The 19497-nt window shown below is 35.1% G+C and overlaps 1 protein-coding gene across 30 annotated transcripts in view; it reads left to right on the top strand.

The window, feature by feature from the left end:
- sall1a (spalt-like transcription factor 1a) overlaps positions 1-19497 on the top strand; it is a 411427-nt gene that overhangs the window by 319530 nt on the left and 72400 nt on the right. The gene's annotated exons all lie outside the window — the stretch shown is intronic.

A 19497-nucleotide genomic window follows, 5' to 3' on the forward strand; every position in this document is an offset into this window, starting at 1 on the left:
TCCTGGAGGGCCGGTGTCCTGCAAAGTTTAGCTCCAACCCCAATCACACACACCTGGACTAGCTAATCAAGCTCTTACTAGGCTTTCTAGAAAGATCCTTGCAGGTGTGTGAGCTAAAATCTGCAGGACACCTGCCCTCCAGGACCGAGTTTGGACACCCCTGCTGTAGATAGATCGATGGATATGGAACTCTTTCTTATGTCACTCAAATCTAGCGTGCATGGTTTTAAGATTATTGCATATTTATTGCTAGTATTAAAGCTAGAAAATAAATTATAGTAAAATTATTGAATTGTTTTAGAACTAAAGCCAGGGATGTTTGACCTATGAATTACAATAAAAATGTTTCATTAGCTCATTAGCGTAGGCTTTTGACATTTGCCAAGCATCGTGGCAGTGCTTAATATTAATGCCTGTTAACAGGTGTGTTTTTATCTATTTTTGGTACACTTAAAAAAATTATGTTTGCTGTATGTTCAAACTACATATTTAAAATATACATATTTGGGACAACGTAGTTGTTTTCTGTTCAATCCACTTACATACCTACTTACATACGAAACAAATAAGTTAACTTAATTTCTTCATGTTGTCTCCACACAAACCGATTGTGTGGAACCCAGCATTTTTACAGTGTAACGGCTTTAAAAGTAACTCTTCCTATCAGATTGTGGAGTTTCAACTGTGATGGTTAATTAAAAAAATGATTTCTTTGTATTTCAGGTTTTTTAAACAAGCTATCCTAAAAAAAAAAAAAAAAAAAAAAACTGAAAAACTGACATGGTGAAAGTTTTATCAGTCACAAAGAGAGCTTCCACAAATGTCTGGATACAAAAATGGTATCTTCTCTATGTGTGTGTGAGTGTGTGTGTGTGTGTGTGTGTGTGTGTGCGTGTGAGTGTGTGTATGAGAGTGTGTGATGTCTAGACTATGACACCGTTTCCCCCTCCTCAGACTATAGTAAAAAGCTTCATTTAGGGTGGGATAAGAATGGGGTCGTCTGTGACTGCCCTCATTCGACTTATGGGAAAAGTCTGAGTCTGTGTGTGTATAAGAGGATTTTAATAATATTTTCTAAAGGCGTATTCACACAGACCTCTGTCACCTTTTACTCTTAACATTCATTATCGTGATGAATTATTTCACATTTGGAAGGTCTGTCCATTTATTTGATTAGTTTGCCTCAGATGCGTGATTCTCAGCTTGTTGTGCTGCTGGCCAAGTTTAGGCTTGTTTTATTGAGTTTGTTTCCTGTTCTTTTGTTTGAAGTCTCGTCTTCGCTGTCAAACACTCATACTTCTGTCACACTCTTGTCAAATCACCAAATATGCAATTAACAACAGATATTACAGCATTTGAGACACACCTACTCATGATGAATGATGACTTATACATGTCATTTAAGGAAGAGTTCACTCACACTGTAGGCCCCTGCAGGTTCATTGAACTTTAAAAAAATGCATGTAAACTCGATGCCCTAGAAACAATTTTATTTTATTTTTTTCTTGTTGTAACAAGGGACATATAAGAAATTATTTTTTATTCCTGCTTTATTTATTATCCGAGTCTGAACAATCTTTTATTTTGAAAAATCTTTTATTTTGAAAAATGAACATATTCTCTCGGTTACATCTGTCATTTAAGCACTTAGCCCACAAGCTAGCAAAATTAGTAAGAAACAGACGTCTCAGGAAAGTTTCTTTGCAAAGAGAAAATGGTCCATTCAAGGACCCACAAACTGCCAAGGAGTGAATCTGCAACCCAATTTGTCAACAAATCGGGTGAATCCAGCATGCCTGTGCAAGAAAAAGATCAACTGCTGGAGATCATTAATGATGGTGGGGGGTCATTTACATATCGTGTCTTTTCTGTGCGCAAGTTCGTTATTTCCAATGGAGACATGCATATTGGGAGTAAATTACGCTCGCTTCCCAGTTGAAAACATTTTAACTTTTCAGAATGTCATGAGTGCACCGCGAGACACGTGACAAGAACTAAACAATTAGCTTCATACTTTCTTTATTTTTTTTAATAATCATTTTTTAGGGCTTTTCACCTTTATTGATAGGACAGTGAAGATTGACAGACAGGAAAGTGTGGGGAGCAAAGATAGGGTAAGGATTAGCAAAGGACCTCAAGCCGGGAATCGCATTCGGGTCGCCGCGAGCACCTGGATGCTGTGTCGACGCACTAACCACTAGGCTATTGGTGCCAACCTGTAGCTTCATTTTAGTATACTGGTTATATCAGACAAAAACAGGACACCCAAACACTGCAGTACTTTTTAATTTTCTTCATAAATAAAACTTGAATCATTAATGTTTTGTCAGCCTGCCCTAAAATTTCCTAAGATGCACTTAAGATTTCAAACAGCAATTAATTAAAACATTTGGTCAATTGAACTAAAAGTTTTTATGCAATACAATTTAAATGTTATGTACAAAATCTTGAAATGTGTTGTGGTTAAATGTGCACTGCTTTCATCTGTGCTTGACCACTTCAAAGAGCCAGCCAAAATCTTTCATGCACTACGTTTCTTTGAAAACTGACTTAAATAAGATCATTTAGTACATTCAATTTAAACAATTCAGTATGATAAAAAATTATTATCAAAGGAACCATTTGTTTCTATGTAAAGATAATTTTTTAATCCAAAGAACTTTTTTACACCGTAAATAAATTTTTTTGCAATGAAAGAGTTCCGTGGATGTTTGTTGTGCAACCATCAATGCCAATAAAAAATCTTTATTTTTAACAGTGTACGCAGTCAAAAACACTAATACATTTTGCAAAATTTGCTTTAATTCCCACATAAAGGATTTAAGCTTTGCATTGCTTTACATTTTGCAATATTATTTGAGTGAATACGTGGTTGCATTTACTTTTATAGTCAAATATCATGTTTACTACTAAAATCCCTTTTAACTTTTTAGTCCTGTATTCAGAATTAGATTTGGCCAGGAGTATTTGACATAGATTTCCATATAAACCCCATGCATAGTGTCAGGACGTGCCACCTGGGCATCGCTATGAATTTTTATTTTATTTTATTTTTTTCATTTTCTTTTCGGGTTAGTCCTTTCATTAATCACCCATACACACTGTTTCACACACACATAAACTACGACTAATTTAGCTTATTCAATTCACCTATAGCACATGTCTTTGGACTGTGGGAGAAACCAAAGCACTCAGAGGAAACCCACACAAACACTGGAGAACATGCAAACTGCACATCGAAATGCTAACTGACCAAGCCGGGGCTCGAACTAGCAGCTTTCTTGCTGTGAGGCGATCGTGCTACCCTCTGCTCCACCGTGACACCTTATTTAATTTTATTTTATTTTATTTTAATTCTTCATTAATTTTATTCTTTCTCTTCTTTCTGATGAAGCCCTAATAAGCATGGTCACACATTCACAAACAAGTTCTCACTGTTTCTTCAGGGCTAAATGAGCCTATTGTCTCATTGCAGCCAGAGCCTAATCTCTACAGCTATTCCTGTCATGGCCAACAATTTGATAGTTTTTCACACTTGAGTTTTGCCAAGGGTTTGTATTTCTGCTGTCTGCGAGCCAGCTGCTGTTTACAACCAATATCAAGTCTCTGCACACAAGCTACTGTAAGTCTGAGGGTCATGTACACGTACAGAGACATTGACACCACATAAATAAAAAAAAGACTCTGTAAAAATAGCTTTGCACTCTTTTTCAGTTTTCATTAAGATCATCTTAATATTTATTTTATATTTATTATTATATATTATTTAAAGCTGTATTTTACATGCAAATATAAAAATACTACTATTAAATTATATATTATAATCTAAAATAATGTAGGAACTTAGATTTTGAGCCTTAAAATGAATTGTGTGAGAATTAAATTAGATTTATTGCACTCAATGTAAACCAGAGGAAACACAGCAACAGTGACATTAAGTAGTGTCCAAACTACCTTAAAGAAACCTATGTATTTTGAATGTACTATTATACAGTAATGTGAAAAAATGTTTGCCTGATTACTGATTTCTTCTTTCTTTTCTTCTTTTCTTTTTTTTTGTATGTTTGTCACATTTCAATGTTTCAAATCATAAAACAAATTCAAATATCAGTCAAAGATGACACATGTAAACAGGTCATACAGAATTTAAATTAAAACACAAAACTACATAGCCCTATGTGAAAAAGTGTTGGTGAAACTGGTTGGGCCAACCTTAGTAGCAACAACTGCAATGACAAATTTGACTAATAACTTGCAATTAGTATGTTATAGCACTGTGGAGGAATTTTGGCCCACTCATCTTTGCAGAATTGTTGTAATTCAGACACATTGGAGGGTTTTCCAACTTCCTAACAGCCTTTTTTAAGGTCAGTGCTACAGCATCTCAATAGGATTCAGGTCAGGACTTTGACTAGGCCAATCCAAAATCTTCATTGTGTTTTTCTTCAGCCATTTAAAAGTGAACTTGGTGGTGTGCTTCGGATCATTGTCCTGCTGCAAGTTCTCTTCAGCTAAAGGTCACTAACAGATGGCTGAACACTCTCCTTCAGGATATTTTGGTACACAGCAGAATTCATTGTTCCGTTTATTACAGCAAGTCTTCCAGGTCCTTAATCTGCACAACAGCCACAGACCATCACACTACCACCACTGCCACATTTAACTGTTTCTATGATGCTTTTATTTTTTGTTTTTGTTTATATTAATTAATTCATTCTGCATTCATCCATTCATATAAAACATTTCGATATTGAAACTGTGTATTCCAAAAGATTATTTGTAATGAAACAATTCCTTAAACATGATGGAAAAAGAGGTTATGGGGTACAGGGGGTCCAAAGTTACAGTGTTGTTATTTTAGTGTGTTATGTGCTGAACTATGAGTGGTACAGAACAAATATTAATCTATGTGCAGACTTTGTGCCTTTTTTCTGGAGCAAGCCCAAAAACTCTGTCTAGCCTGCATATGTCTTTGTGCGTGTGTGTGCGTGTGTGTGTGTGTTTATGCTGATTTATTTCACAAACCTTTTCTCCAGTCTCGATGATCGCCACCTCCTCTTTTGTCACCCATGTGTGAATGCTGAAGCCTTTGACCGGTGCTGACAGAACACATTTTTCTTCCTGCTTTATATGCATTCTCATACTTCATAACAAAAACTTTAGCTGAGGCGAGAAATATTAGAGGACGTTGTTCACAGTGTGGTGTCATGATATTGTCACGCTTAAGGCAAATTATCTGACGTTTCTTCTGTGTTCTGGCATCTGCATGTGATGGGGAGCACATTGTGTCGAAATCATTCAAAACAAGGTGCTGAATCATTCTTTCCTTCATGGAACGTGCCTGAGCCACTGAATCATTTACAGTTGTCTTTTATATTGAACTGTAAGCGTTTTGGAACTGCATTGGAAGTAGTTGGGGTGTACTTCACCTAAAGGAAAAAAATCATTATTCAAAGTCATTATTTACTTACCCTTAAGTCATAAAAAAAAAAATCTGTGTATATATATATCAAATATTTTTCAATCTCTCAATTCTTTTTTTTTTTTTACATTTTTAAACAAGAGTTTTAATAACTAATAGCTAATAATTTTGCCTTTTACTGTATAATGCAGTGAAGAGCATAATTGAGTGCACGGTAACAAGATTTTTCAGAAAATTCTCACTTTAAAGAGCCCCTGTTTTGCATTTTAAAACATCATATTTTGGTTTTGGGGTCTCCAACAACTGGCTGATATGTATGCAAGATCAAAAATCACTTTCATTGTCCTATAATATGCATTTATTTTACCTTATTAACCCAGTGACTCCCATATGATTCGTTCAGTGATTCATTTGTTCCTAAACCCCTCCTTAGCGCAAAGCTAATCTGCACCGATTGGTCCGATGACCCAGTCTGTTGTGATCTGTGGACTGCGTTCAACGTAAGACAGAGAGAAACGCCCAAGAAGTAGTCCGAGCACAGAGTATATGTGTGAATTCAATGAAGGAATACATTAAAGCAATGCAGTTTAACACCAGCATATTCCTTTATTCTTATCCACAACGCCAAGTAATAACAATGACACACATTTAGAATTAATCCACACAGTGGCAAAAGTTGAACTATTTTGAAATTTGACTGTGACACATGCGAGGAACAGCTGATGTTCGCCATAGCAAAGTCAAACAGTTGAGAATCGCGGGTTTAGAAATGCATGTAAATTAGTAACGAAAGAAACACGTTACATTTTCAACGTGGTTTTGTATTCAATATGTGAACAGCCCCATACAATTAAACACATATTTTGCAAACTATACAAAGAGAGGCCATTTTAATTACACTTACATGCTCTGATCCGGAGGAAGAAAAAACTGGTCCATATGAACTGTTACAGTTACTGTCAAAGTCCCTGTCAAAAGCCCATTTCACACAGTGATACCGGTGAATATCCGGAAAATTTCCAGAACCTCTTTACTGGCGAATAAAAAAAAAGTGCTGTTCACAAAGGCAAGAATGTTCCGGAATTTTTCCAGAAAAGCCCATTCACACATCCATTCCCAAATACTGGTAAATTCTGACGTCATTAACCAGCTCTAAAGGGCTGCGCTTGTATTTGTAAATATTTGACTTCCTTGCACAGAGTTTGTAATGTAAAGTATTTGAACTACTTTGAACTACTTTGATGAAAACATATGGAGGAACACTTTCGCATGTCAAGATGTACATAATACGTGTATGTGCTGGCGCTCACCAGCTGATTCACGTGCACACACGTCAAGCAATGGAAGCAGAGCTTGAAGCGGTTTATCATAAAGCATTTTATCAATTATTTACACAGTTAGTATTAAGAAGGAACATAGAAACGTACTCTGACTAACATCTAGCAGTTAAATGTATCTGTAAAGATATTCAAAGTCTTTTATTTTCATAAACACCGTGGATGTGAATGTGTCTGAGTGTTTTGATTAGCTGGAGTACACATCTTATGTTCTAGACATGAACACGCTCTTTTTGGCAATTTTCCTTCTGCGATCACACAGCGCAGCATTCCGGCAAATTAGCGGTAATATTAAAACTTCTTTCCGAAAAATTGCCGGAATAAATATTCATATTTGGTTATGTACTGCATCGATGTCGACACATTCAAGCCAAAAATCCGAACCCAAAACGATTAATTTTTTCAAATCTGAGTCAACTATTTCGTTCAAGAATCAATAGTTTTAAACAGTGCCATTTCAGATTTAAACCTCAGCTAGATGTATTCATTCACTTAGTGCTGTGTTACACACTACATGGAAGGTCATTTTCAAAAACCCATAATAGGGGCTCTTTAAAATGTATATAGTCTATGAATATATTCTATGAATTGATACACAAATATTGGTTTTTATTTGTTTTACATGAGATTAGTCAGTTTTTGATTTATTTATACTATTATTTATTTATTATTTATTTGTATAAGATAACAATATGACTTTTGGGGGAGGGAGTTGCGGGGTCCAGTCAAAAACACTAAGACATTTCTCAATAGTCATACAAGTTTGGAATGACATGATTACCAGATGGCAGGCTTTCAGTTTAAGGCAAACTATTATATTAACTGCTAAATCTACTTAGTAAATCAAACTGTTAGTTTGATTAAGCTATATATTTCATTGTAAAGTCCTTTCTGAAACTGTGCTGAAATCATTTAAAACAAGCTGCTGACTCATTCAATCCAGCATCAAGCAGAGCCACAGAATGATTTACAGTCGTGTTTTGAATTAAGGTGTAAGTGTTTTGAGCAGAGTAAGGCGGCGAGCTCGATATAGTTATTTCGCCATGTACATTTGTCTATTAACCTGCTGATCTGTATGTAATCAGTTCTTATAACAGGTGTCGAGTTCAGTTTGCTGTGCTCTACTTCTCAGAATTAGGTCAGACGCATATACAAAAGTCTCTCATTGTCTCTGACTGCTTTTCGCCAACAAAAGATATTTGTTATTTGGATTGAATTCTTTAAAAGGTACATAGATTTGGGCTGAGACCAATAGTTATGGTACACTTTCTTCTCCTCATGGGCAAAACACATCCGTGAGCAGGTGTTTCACAGGAAGCTTCAGCCTTGGTGTTAAATTTCAGAGTGTTTATGCTTTTCTTAGAGCATTTCATTTTCTCATGCCTCCCAAATGGGGTGGAGGATGCCTGAAATTGTTTTGTATTTGGTTTCTTAAATGCTGAAATAAATTGCTGGGTTGTTTTAACTGAAAGTTGTATCAAATATGGACAAACCTTACAGTTTGGTTAAAAATGTAATTTTAAAAATGTAACCTATCAGTTGGGTGTTCGATATCTGTCCCAAAGTTTGATTAAAACAAGTTTTTTTTAAGCTATAATGTTCGATAACAAAATGTCATCTGCAACACCGTGACACTCATAAACATTTAATCATATTTTGCTGATAGTACTATCTGAATCCATCCCACTGAGTTTGTTTTCCTCCAGAATATCAGTTTTGCGGTTCATTGACGTCAGTGTGTTTTTATTTCTGTAAGCTTCATCCGCCTTCATCAGAGAGGAATTCAGAGTACAAGACAAACTGATGCAACATTTAATCATTCATAGTAAACATAGTGAGCAAACATGCATTCTCACAAGCTCTCGAGAGCTAATCGATCTGCGCGGTAATCTTTGATTTCTGAGAATGAAGGGAATTTGCTGGAACAACAGCGAGGTGAGAGAGGTCGCTCTAAACACTCTTAAACATCTGAAACCTTACTCAAGGCAGGGCTTTAATCCGAGGGCTGTTTTTGAGATGGACAAATAGACACAAGCAGACACAGACAGCCCTTGAGCTGAGACTTATTAATCTGGCTTGAATTATAAGATGCTCTTTATCCTCTTCAATCCTGACCTCATTATGAACAAACACCGTTTTTACAGTAGCTGATGTCAAAGAATGTCTTATTTTGCTGTTTACATCTAACATGTTTAACATCATTTAGCTAAATATTTAGTAAATTGTTTAATAGCTCAGTGCATCAACTCTTAGTGCTTTTGATTTGTGTGTAATTTTTTTCATTCATAATTCATAACAGAAAGGATTATAGCTCAGATTGATTTTATATTTCATTAGGAAGATCTTGGCCACAGATGTGTTCACAGAGATCTCCTAAACACTCTTCTGGGTCATTGTGCCCACAAGCTGGAAATTAATACTGATAAAGTGACCCAGTCTCAGCCCCCCTAAATCATTCCATTTCCCAAACGTTGTTATTATTATGTTTTTTCCCCTCCATAGCAGGAATGTAAGCAGTGAGCAATGGCGTGTATTGAGAAACTTTTTTTTAATGAAAATGTGAGGGTTTAACATTTGAAAACGTAAAAATGCAGCACAACTATAAAAGTATGATAATAACATTATTATTAAAAATTATAAATAAATAAAATATAATAATAAATGTCTTAAATTGTATATTTTCAATAATTATCCAATGTAATTCATAAATAATCAATTTTAATAATTATGAATTATTTATTGATATATATTATTGTTGTTAATAATAATAATAATTATTATTATTATTATTATTGTTATTATTGTTGTTGTTGTTATTATTATTATTATTATTATTATTAAAACTGGGTGTTGACTTAATAAAGCATTTATTAACATACAAAGAAGCTATTGATATATGCCTGAATAATCAGATATATAAATGTTATTTTGAATAGTTTATTAATCCTTTACTTACACATTCTGAATGATCTCATAAAACCACCAACTATATATAAATCCCTGGTTTGGAAATAATGTGATACTTAATTTAATCACGAAAACATTAATCATTAACAAAGTATGAAAACACTATCATTAAACACATTATACATGTGCTAATAAGTCTAGAACAAAGCATTTGTAGCTGTATTTACAAACTGCTTACTAACGTATATTATTGCAGAGTTAATGCCTAACTATAATCAACTATTTGCTAATGCTTAATGAATGATCCATAGTGTGTTATTATAAAGTGTTACCAAAATCACAGTTAATGGTTTATTAATAGCAAGAATTGTTCCTTAAAACAAAATATGATCAACTAATTAGCAAAATTGTGCAGCCTATGATGTTCCACATACTGCTTAATTAACATATTTTGATTAATCTGTAACACTTAAATCAAAATTCAATTTCCCAATTTCTGTTTATGTCAGGAAGTAACAGGACATTATGTAAGACATGGACATCTAAATGTGTCAGAGCGCTGTTACTTAACCACTCTCAGCTCATGATCTGAGTCCTAAAGACTCGCTGTATAGACTATAGCAGTGGGTTACACACTGACGCAGCAATAAATCACTCAAACACACACGTATGTACTTGCGAGGAGAGCAGTTATGAAGATGATTCCTGCAACTTAATGCGGTTTGGTCTTGTTAAATGCAACCTCTCATAAATCAGCCATCTGGAGCTGATTTTTGTTTTCTCCCTGTGATATTACGAGGAGGAAGCGAGAAAGAAAGCTTTGCAAACAGACAGAAACTGAGTCATCATTCTGACCGTCTTGTCTTATTATGGGTTACGGCAACAGCCTTTTAGATGAGTATCTTATAGAAACAAGTCTTGTTGGCTTAGAACGCGTTGAAATACTTGCACTCAGCCTTGAAGAAAGAGAAAAAAAAATCCTTGGGTACATTTCTCCAAGCCATGTCACAATATTTTTCAATCATTGACCAATTTTAAGAACATTATGAACACTTGTTGCATAGTCTGGGAAGCACAGGGAACAATATTATGAAGTAGATAGAGATTTTCACACAGTCGCGTTCTCTTTTTCTCAGAGGGCCCTTCAGCTGTGTGGGCTTCTTTATGTACCATTGTATCTAATTCATTAGTATGCTTACATAACCCTCGCTCTGACAGGATACTGTTTGACTATATATATGACCATTGTGATTGCATGTGTGTGCTTACGCGCATATAAATATGCGTGTTACCCATTTTCTTCAGCGAGGGTTATTAGTGATGACATAGTAGTGAGTCACTGTGCCCTCCCTGGTGTGAGTAACAGCAAGCGTCAGTTACAGGAATGCAGATACACAAACACACACACACACACATGCAGACTAGGAGAGTAGGGAACCCACGCCTGTTTATATGCTCTCATTATTGAATCACTCAGCAGTATTTAACAACTCCAGCCACTTGTAATAGTAACTTCCTGAGACATCAAAAAAGAGAAAAGAGAGAGAATTTTTAGCTCTAAAACAATGTGTAGTTGTGAAACTCTTGTTTGACTGGATCAAAGCAAGCATCAGCTGTGTTTAGGTGTTCACAAGATGCTGATGGCACTTTCAAAATTGCAGTCTGTAATTTACAGCAACTTTAAGGAACAATCGAGTCTTGCATAAACTGGTGATACATAAATTATAAAAGTGATGTATGTTTGCACGTACACTACTGATCCAACGTTGTTGTTTTCTCCGATCAAAAATACTATGAAACAGATATTTTGTGAATGGAACTTACAATTTAAATGTCTTAAACTAATTTGTTCATGTGATTGCAAACATTTTCCAGGTTTGTAGCATTCGTTACACCTACAGAAATCATTGTAATATGCTGATTTCGTGTTTATGAATGAAGGAATCAACAGTTTTGTCAAAGTCGGGGTTCAATACAACTTTGCTTAATTTCAGCAGCCATTATTCCAGACTTCAGAGTCACAAAATCTTTCAGAAATCATTCTAATGTACACTACTGGTCAAAAGTTTCAGGTCATTTAGAAAATGATTCTGTTCATTATTAAATGTAAAATTTATGTTAAATTGTTAAATACTTATTTACATTTTAAATAACTGTTTCCTTATTGTGTGTAGTTTCAAATAAAATTATTATTCCATTTACTATTGCTTTTATTACTCTTACCGTTAATAATATTAATAATACTAATTTTGCAGGATCATGTGACTGAAGACTGGAGTAGCTGAAAATTCATCTTTAAAATCACTGGGGGGAAAAATTATTACATTTCTACTTTTGTACAGTTATTTTATAGTGCAATAACATTAAACAGTTTAAATTTTTTATGTATTTTTGATTAAATAAAGCTGCCTTAGTGAGCTGGATAATCTTAATTAAAACATTTAAAAATCATACTGACCCCAAACTTTTGACCGCTAGTGTATATATTTTTTTCAAAAAAAAAAAAAAGTGTTTTGTTACATTACAAGCTTACATTAAAAGGATGCATTTAAAGCAATCAAAAATGACAGTAAAGGCATTTTTGATATCACAAAATGATCCTTTGTACTTTCTGTTTATCAAAGAATCCTGAAAAAAATGTACACTAGGCATGGGACTATAACCGGTTTCAAGGTTTACCATGGTTTGGAAAAGTCAAGGTTTTAAAACTGCTACATGTTTTTGGTATACCATTCCTAACTGTACGTTCACACTGAAAGCAGTGAGAGCTTCAATTATTTCCAAGTATTTAGGATGTTGATGTGTTAGGATACTGATGTGCATTAATTATATATATATATATATATTTTTTTTTTTTTTTTTGCTGCTTTAGAATATTTCAGACGTATATGGACTCATATATGATAAGTAAAGCAAAGCCACACCACAAGCAACAACTTGATCTTCCATTGTTATATGAATTTAATAAAAAGCATGCAACATTTTCATGCTAGAAAGCATGTTTTTATGTAGGATTTTAACTGATATGCTGATATGCCTCAACGGCCCCTTTAAATAAGAGATCAATTAAGTGAATTTTGACGCACTTGCCAGTGAAGCTGTGAAGGCAGACAGCGTTGTCGCCATGGCGGCCAGAGCGAACTTTGATGCTCTCACCAACTTTGGTGTGAACGCATTATAAGGTATATGAAAGGGTTTTTTGAATGTGTTGTACTGAAATCTGTGTTTTTGAAACTAAAAGCACAAGTCAATGATTTATTTAAATTATTTAGCCTGGCATGTTTACTGTTTTTAAAATTTTATAAATGTTTCCTAAATATAACATTTATTTTGTTCAATGGGGTAAAAAGTTTTTTGTTTAACCCAGACATTTAAAAAGAATATATTTTAAAACAGTAATTACAATACTGTGATACAGTGATATTTTTATTGAAGGTTATCATACCGTCAGAAACATAGACCGGCCCACTCCTGCACCAAACTTTTTTTTTTAAAGATTTAGAACAATTATAAATCTTTTTGAGTAGCAAATAATCAAATCTAAATAAATTCTAAAGAATCATAAAACATTAAAGACTGAAGAAACGATACTGAAAAATTGCCTTTGCATGGAATTAATTTTATTTTTACAGACATTGAATTTTTCAATGCATTCAAATGCAAAATTGTTGTTGTAAATTGTAGAAATATTTTACAGTTTTACATTTTCTTCTGTATTTTGGCTCAAATAAATGCAGCCTTAATGAGCAAAAGAGACTTCATTCAAAATCATTAAATATCTCACCCTCAAAAACCTTTTGAACTACTGAACCACCCACAGTGTTGTCTTGATGTTTTAAAGTAATAAAAACCAATTAGCTCAGCAGAACAACTTGTTGCTACAATTCTAAACTGAACGTTTCTGCTTTCCTCGTTAACATTAGCCAACATTCTATTTAGCAAACTAGTATATTTAGCACTTCAGATCAGTAAAAATGTCACCAATCTCTGTGTAATGTGTAATCTCTGTAGGCAGATTAGCTCAGTGTGCATGTCTAGTGAAGCAGTATCAAAATAACTCATAGCGATCGTTCGCAGAACAAAGACTGGCATTGTGCTACGGCGAAGAGAAGGCAGCTCACATACTTCCTGTTACTGACGGCCTTGGCATGACCAATATTTACAGAAATGTTATGGGTTAGACAGCACACAATTAAACTTGTCATAACACAACTCATCCAAGAAAAAGATGGGAGGAGAGGTGAGAGGATGATGTCAGCTGGCGGAGAGAGAGAGAGAAAGAAAGGGGGAGAGAGGAGGTAAACAGCTGTTATGCTTGGACAGTCAGTCTCCTCTCATTTGTGTGTGTGTGTGTGTGTCTGTTTTCTTTAATGTGCCTTTTGTAGGGCAAAAGATCTGAGTTTAATGGGTCAGAACCTCAATAGTTTATGACGATGCGTTTCTGTGCCGCTATCAATCTGTCAATGTCGGCTCTTTGAAGTTGATCTGCTTTTTGAAACATTGCCTTGTTATATTACAAATTTGAATTATTATGGGGATGTGAGTTTGAAACCTTATCCTGGTGTGTGTGTGTGTCTGGGAGGAAGGAAGAGCAGGGTTTGACCCTTTGCTCTGTGGATAAAAGGTTGGTGTGTCTGTTTGGATTTGCTCTGCCGGACTTTCAAAGACACTGACTTTGCCTGACAACGTAAAAAAATAAAATGACAGAAGGAGCAGTGTTTGTTTGTGCATGCACACAATGGGGGGGTTTGAGGTTTTATGTCAACAGCATGATTTACTGTAAAAGCTGGGGTGAAAGAAGGAAAGGAGGAAAACAAAACGTGACAAGGAGTGAGATGTACAAATCCAAAAGCTCTTTGGTCCATGCTATCAAATAGTATGTTTCTGTTCAGTCCTAAGGTCAATCCTTAGGTAAGCCTTATGCTTATTGCATAATTCTGCAGATTTTGATTCTGGAATATGATATAATTACAAGGTGAAAGGTTAACGGTGATTACTTGCTAATAATATTAGCGACCTATGTTTATGTAATTTAGCCAGGCTCTTTGCGGGACTGTGAGTGAGTGAGTTCTGGAGAGAGCAATAACATGTTTTCTTTCTCTACTTGCGTCTTTTTTTTCTGGAGAGGGGGGAGGTTTTGAGTCTTTCTATATTTTTTTCGTCCTTCTTTTCTCCTCCTTTTCTAAAAAGCCAGTTGTCAGTGCATCATATAAAAGAAGATATACAAGCGATTCACATGCTAATGCTGGGACTGGTTTAAAAGAGGACGCAGAGGAGAAGAGGGGAAAAGTGCTATTGATGGAGAAATGGGGGGGATGAGGGAGGGAGCTGAGCGGAGCAAGAGAGGCCAGAGCGATGGGAGGAGGAGTATGAGTGAGTTTGCTGCTGTAGAGACAGAGAGGTATTTGTGTGTGTGTGTGTGTGTATGTGTGTGTGTATTTGACGCAGACCTCTATGTATCAGCACTACAGAATAATACCATAAAAAGAAGCCTTACCTCATCTGCCTGGTACAGCCAGGACATAAATAAAGAGAGAACAATACTGTCAGTTCTGGCCTGCCCCTCAGCTGTGCCACTGTACCAACACTGCACAGAGATTAATACTCTGCTTAATTTCATACTGGGAGAGAAAGAAGTGGGAAAGATAGAAGATAAAACTTTATTATATTGTGGTTTGAAGTTATTTGTGTAATACTTATGTGTAGTTTGAAGTTTCGTGGAATTAAAGTACAGTTTTTTAGATATTAGTATCAGTAAAGGATTTCTGAAAGTTGGTGTGCATCAAAACAGTGACAAAATTTGCATTTATGAGATATAAATATTCAAATCTTAAAGTTCACTTTTGCCTGATTGGATGATTTTTTTTTTTGACATCACCGTTTTTTTTTAATCTTCTTACCAATCAAATGCTCTCTAGAATTGTGCACAGGCCTGTAGCCATTGTGGTTTAAGTGGTTCAAAAGAACCACCCCTTACTGACAGAGGTCCAAAATTTGTCCATGAGCTTATTTGTTCTATTTTGACTGCTATGCCATCATAAATTGTGAAAATAACCCATCGAAAAAGGCTTTAAAGGGCACATAGTTTACCCCTTTTTTTATGATTTAACATTAACATTATGGTTCTTCTGAGTGTGCCAGTTTAGGTTCAGTTCAACACACAGTTCAGTTGTTTTTATTATAATGTGTTAAAAAGTGTCATGTTGGGGGCGTTTACACAGTTTGCTGTTTTAGGGGCGTGTTGCTTCACAGTTTCGGCTTCCCGCCAAAGGTAACAAGGGGGCGGAGCCAAGAGCTCCTAGCCCTGTGTTTGCAACAGAGAGGCTGACAGACAGAGAGAGAGCTAAGCTAAGCTAGAGTGAGCATTCACTCAAATGCTCCGCCGCATGCACCCCGACAGAAAGCCGCGCCGAGCCGCTGACCCGAAGCTCCGTGCACCCCAACAGAAACTCACGCTGCGCCGAGCCAATGACCCGAAGCTTCGCCGTGTGCACACCGACAGAAACCCATGCCGCGCCGAACTGCTGACCCAAAGCGATAATGTAGAGAATTTCAATCTTGTGTTGAACCCGATGAGCTTTTCATCGAAAAATAGAGCAAGGGTGTTCCTTTAATGACATCGCTTTGACTCAAACGCTGAAAATGGCTAATGTGCAACAAGCAACTGAGGATATGATCGTGACGCAAGGCTGTCAATCAATATTGGTGGGCGGGGGGATCACACTCCTACGTAAAGTTGCGGTCGTTCTAAAAAAAGCTCTAATTGGTCCACCTTTTTTTGTTGTTAAATTGAAAAAAAAAGGACTATGTGTGTTTATATCACCCCAATATGACGGTCTATACACTATACTTGCACACATGTCTGTCCAAACAGCTTGAAAAGTAGATTTTTCACCATAGGTGCCCTTTAAGACCAAGTGAAGTCTTCTGTTGGCTGTTGATTTGGTGGGACTTTAGCTATAGTCTGTTTTTTTTTTTAATGCAAGCAATTCTTTTGATGACTCCATCATCCACCTGTGCAAGAAAACAAAAGAATCTGACATAAGTGAGGTCATCGTTCACTAGGGACCTACTGCATTATTATTTAATATAGACAACATTTTACAACTTTTATTCTAAATCCTGTAGCCTATTCTTAAAATAAAAAATGACCAATAAAAAGGTTTTAAGCACCAAAAGCCTCTTTTTTTACAAGAGAGGCTAGAAAAATTGTGAATCTCTACATTATTATTTTTTTTTCTTTTATTAAAATGGTCAAATTCTGACTAAGTAAAGTTGAATGTGTTGTTCAGTCTGTTATGAGTTTAATAACAGATTGCATTTTTTTCCAATAACATATGATGTAATAAAAAATTTTATTTATATATTTTTCATATTTCTTTATTCTAAATTTTTTGTAATTTTTTGTTACATCAAAAAGCGTGGGTATGATGACCTCTGACAAGCTAAATCCAGCTAAAATTAGTGCTAAAAATGTCACTAAAAATCAGTATTTAAATTAAATATAAAATAACAGAATAACTGAAAAAATAACGGAATGTCTGAAAAGAGCCCACTTTTTGAAGAAAAAGAACCACCTATGTCACTAGGCTGGCTACGGGCCTGTCCCCTTCAAGACACTTGTCATTTACTTTTTATTTGATGCGCTTGATCTCAATCACTTTTACTGGCAGGGCTGTGAAAAAAGCACTATTGGATGTTTTTTTAAAGGGGAGGAGCTTCTACATGTTTTCGAATTTTTTTGTTGAGATTACAACAAACAGGCTAACGCAGTGGCACAGTGGGTAGCACGATCACCTCACAGCAAGAAGGTTTCTGGTTCGAACCTCGGCTGGGTCAGTTGGTGTTTATTGAGTTGGAGTTTGCATGTTCTCCCTGTGTTTTCCTCCAGGTGCCCCGGTTTCCCCCACAAGTCCCCCACTGTAGGGAATGAGTGTGTAAGTGTTTCCCAGTGATGGGTTGCAGCTGGAAGGGCATCCGCCGCTTAAAAACATATGCTGGATAAGTTAATGGTTCGTTCCGCTGTGGTGACCTCAGATTAATAAAGGGACTAAGCCGAAAAGAAAATGAATGAATGAATTCACAGAAATCAATGAAAAATCACATTTCAAAGCACTTTACATGACCTTTAAAAAAGATATTTGGGATCTGGTTGTAGTCAGTTGACTGAGAACGAAGAAGTGGTTGAACATTATTTAAAAAAAAAAAATTTTAAGCATATTAACAAAGCAAAAAACTAATATTTGCTTTAGCTCATCCTTGTGGGTGATGTAATAGATGGGTGTAGCTCTGAGACTAGGGATGATCTGGTATAAGATTCTGACAGTATGATAACCTCGGATAAAATTATCGCGGTTTGCTGGTATTGTGATTACTGCTCTAAAATATATTCTTTTTAAATGTCTGGGTAAAAAAAAAACTAAAACTTTTCCCCTTTGAACACAATATGTTTTAGTTTGAGAAACATTTAAAATATTTTGGAGCAGTAAACATGTCAGGCTAAATAAGTGAAATGAATTATTGACTTCTGCTGTCTTCATTAGTTTAAAAAACACCGATTTCTTTACTATTTAAAATGACTTTGGATTTTTTTTTTCTGCTGGTCATACTGTTGTCCTAAAAAACAAAAAAAAAAAATGTAAATAAAAAATAGTACACATACCTTAGGAACGTAGCAGAAATGAGACTCCACTTTTCTTGATGTGGAATTAATATAAACACAGTATAAAAAGCTATGAAAGGGAAATCTTCTGTTGTTGATACTAAGGATTCGTTTGAAATTCTAATTGAAAGTAACACTTAAACAGTTTTTTTTTTGTTTAAACCCAAAAGCTGCTTGTGCCTTAGTCAGATTAGATCCCATATTGAATTTGATGCTGATGGAAAAGAGGCTGTGAAGGATTACAATAGCACTGTAATATGTGTTGAGAAATGCTAAATCATGTAAATTACAGCTTACAAAACTTTAAAGCTTCCAAAATGTAATATATTGTTTACATTTTAAAAAGGTTAGTTCTAGGTCATGTTGATAAGGTAATTTTAACAGACTTTAAAAAATTATATATTTGGAAAATAACTAAACTTTAACTTATAATGTAAATGTTTTTATTGTTTGCTCACTTAGTTAACTTATATAAACAAATGGAACTATACTAAAAAAAAAAGTGTTTAAATGTTAAAAAAAGGGTATCCTGTATTACACCTTATAGGCCTCCCCTTTGTCCGCTTGCTCTGACAGATAGAGCTCAGATTTTTAAGATTTTTAATCTTTTAAATAAATATTTCAGATATTGCGATTTAGTTTATGAGTCTGAGTTTATGAAATTTAATGCAGCATTCTGAACACAAACATTTAAATGTGTGATCTAAATGTCTTTATGATAACACTGTTTGGATTAAATATACCATTCTAAGTACCTCAAGTGCCTCAAGTTACTTGAAACCACAGTCCTAGAGTGACATTTGAATATGCTCTTGTGTGGAGCAGCTAAAAAAACTGTCCATAATTTCTTTAATAATAGATTTGTAAATGCTATTATAATAGATATACATCTGTAAAATTACATTTATGGAAAAACAACAATTACAAAACTCTTCAAACTGCATCACTGTTTCTGTTTCATTTTGACACATGAATAAATGTGATAACCAGATTGTGCTGAATGACCACAAGCTTCTCTTTATTCATCAATTCATTGAAATAAATCACAGAAGGAATAATAATTTTGACAGTTTTTTTTTCCATACCTTCATGTTGTTCCAAAAAGACCCAGGAAGATAGTGAAAACATCTATAAAGTAGTGCATGTGATTCCAGTGGTTCAACTTCTGT

The sequence above is a fragment of the Danio rerio genome, chromosome 7 (assembly GCF_049306965.1).
Source record: "Danio rerio strain Tuebingen ecotype United States chromosome 7, GRCz12tu, whole genome shotgun sequence".
NCBI classification, from domain to species: Eukaryota; Metazoa; Chordata; class Actinopteri; order Cypriniformes; family Danionidae; genus Danio; species Danio rerio.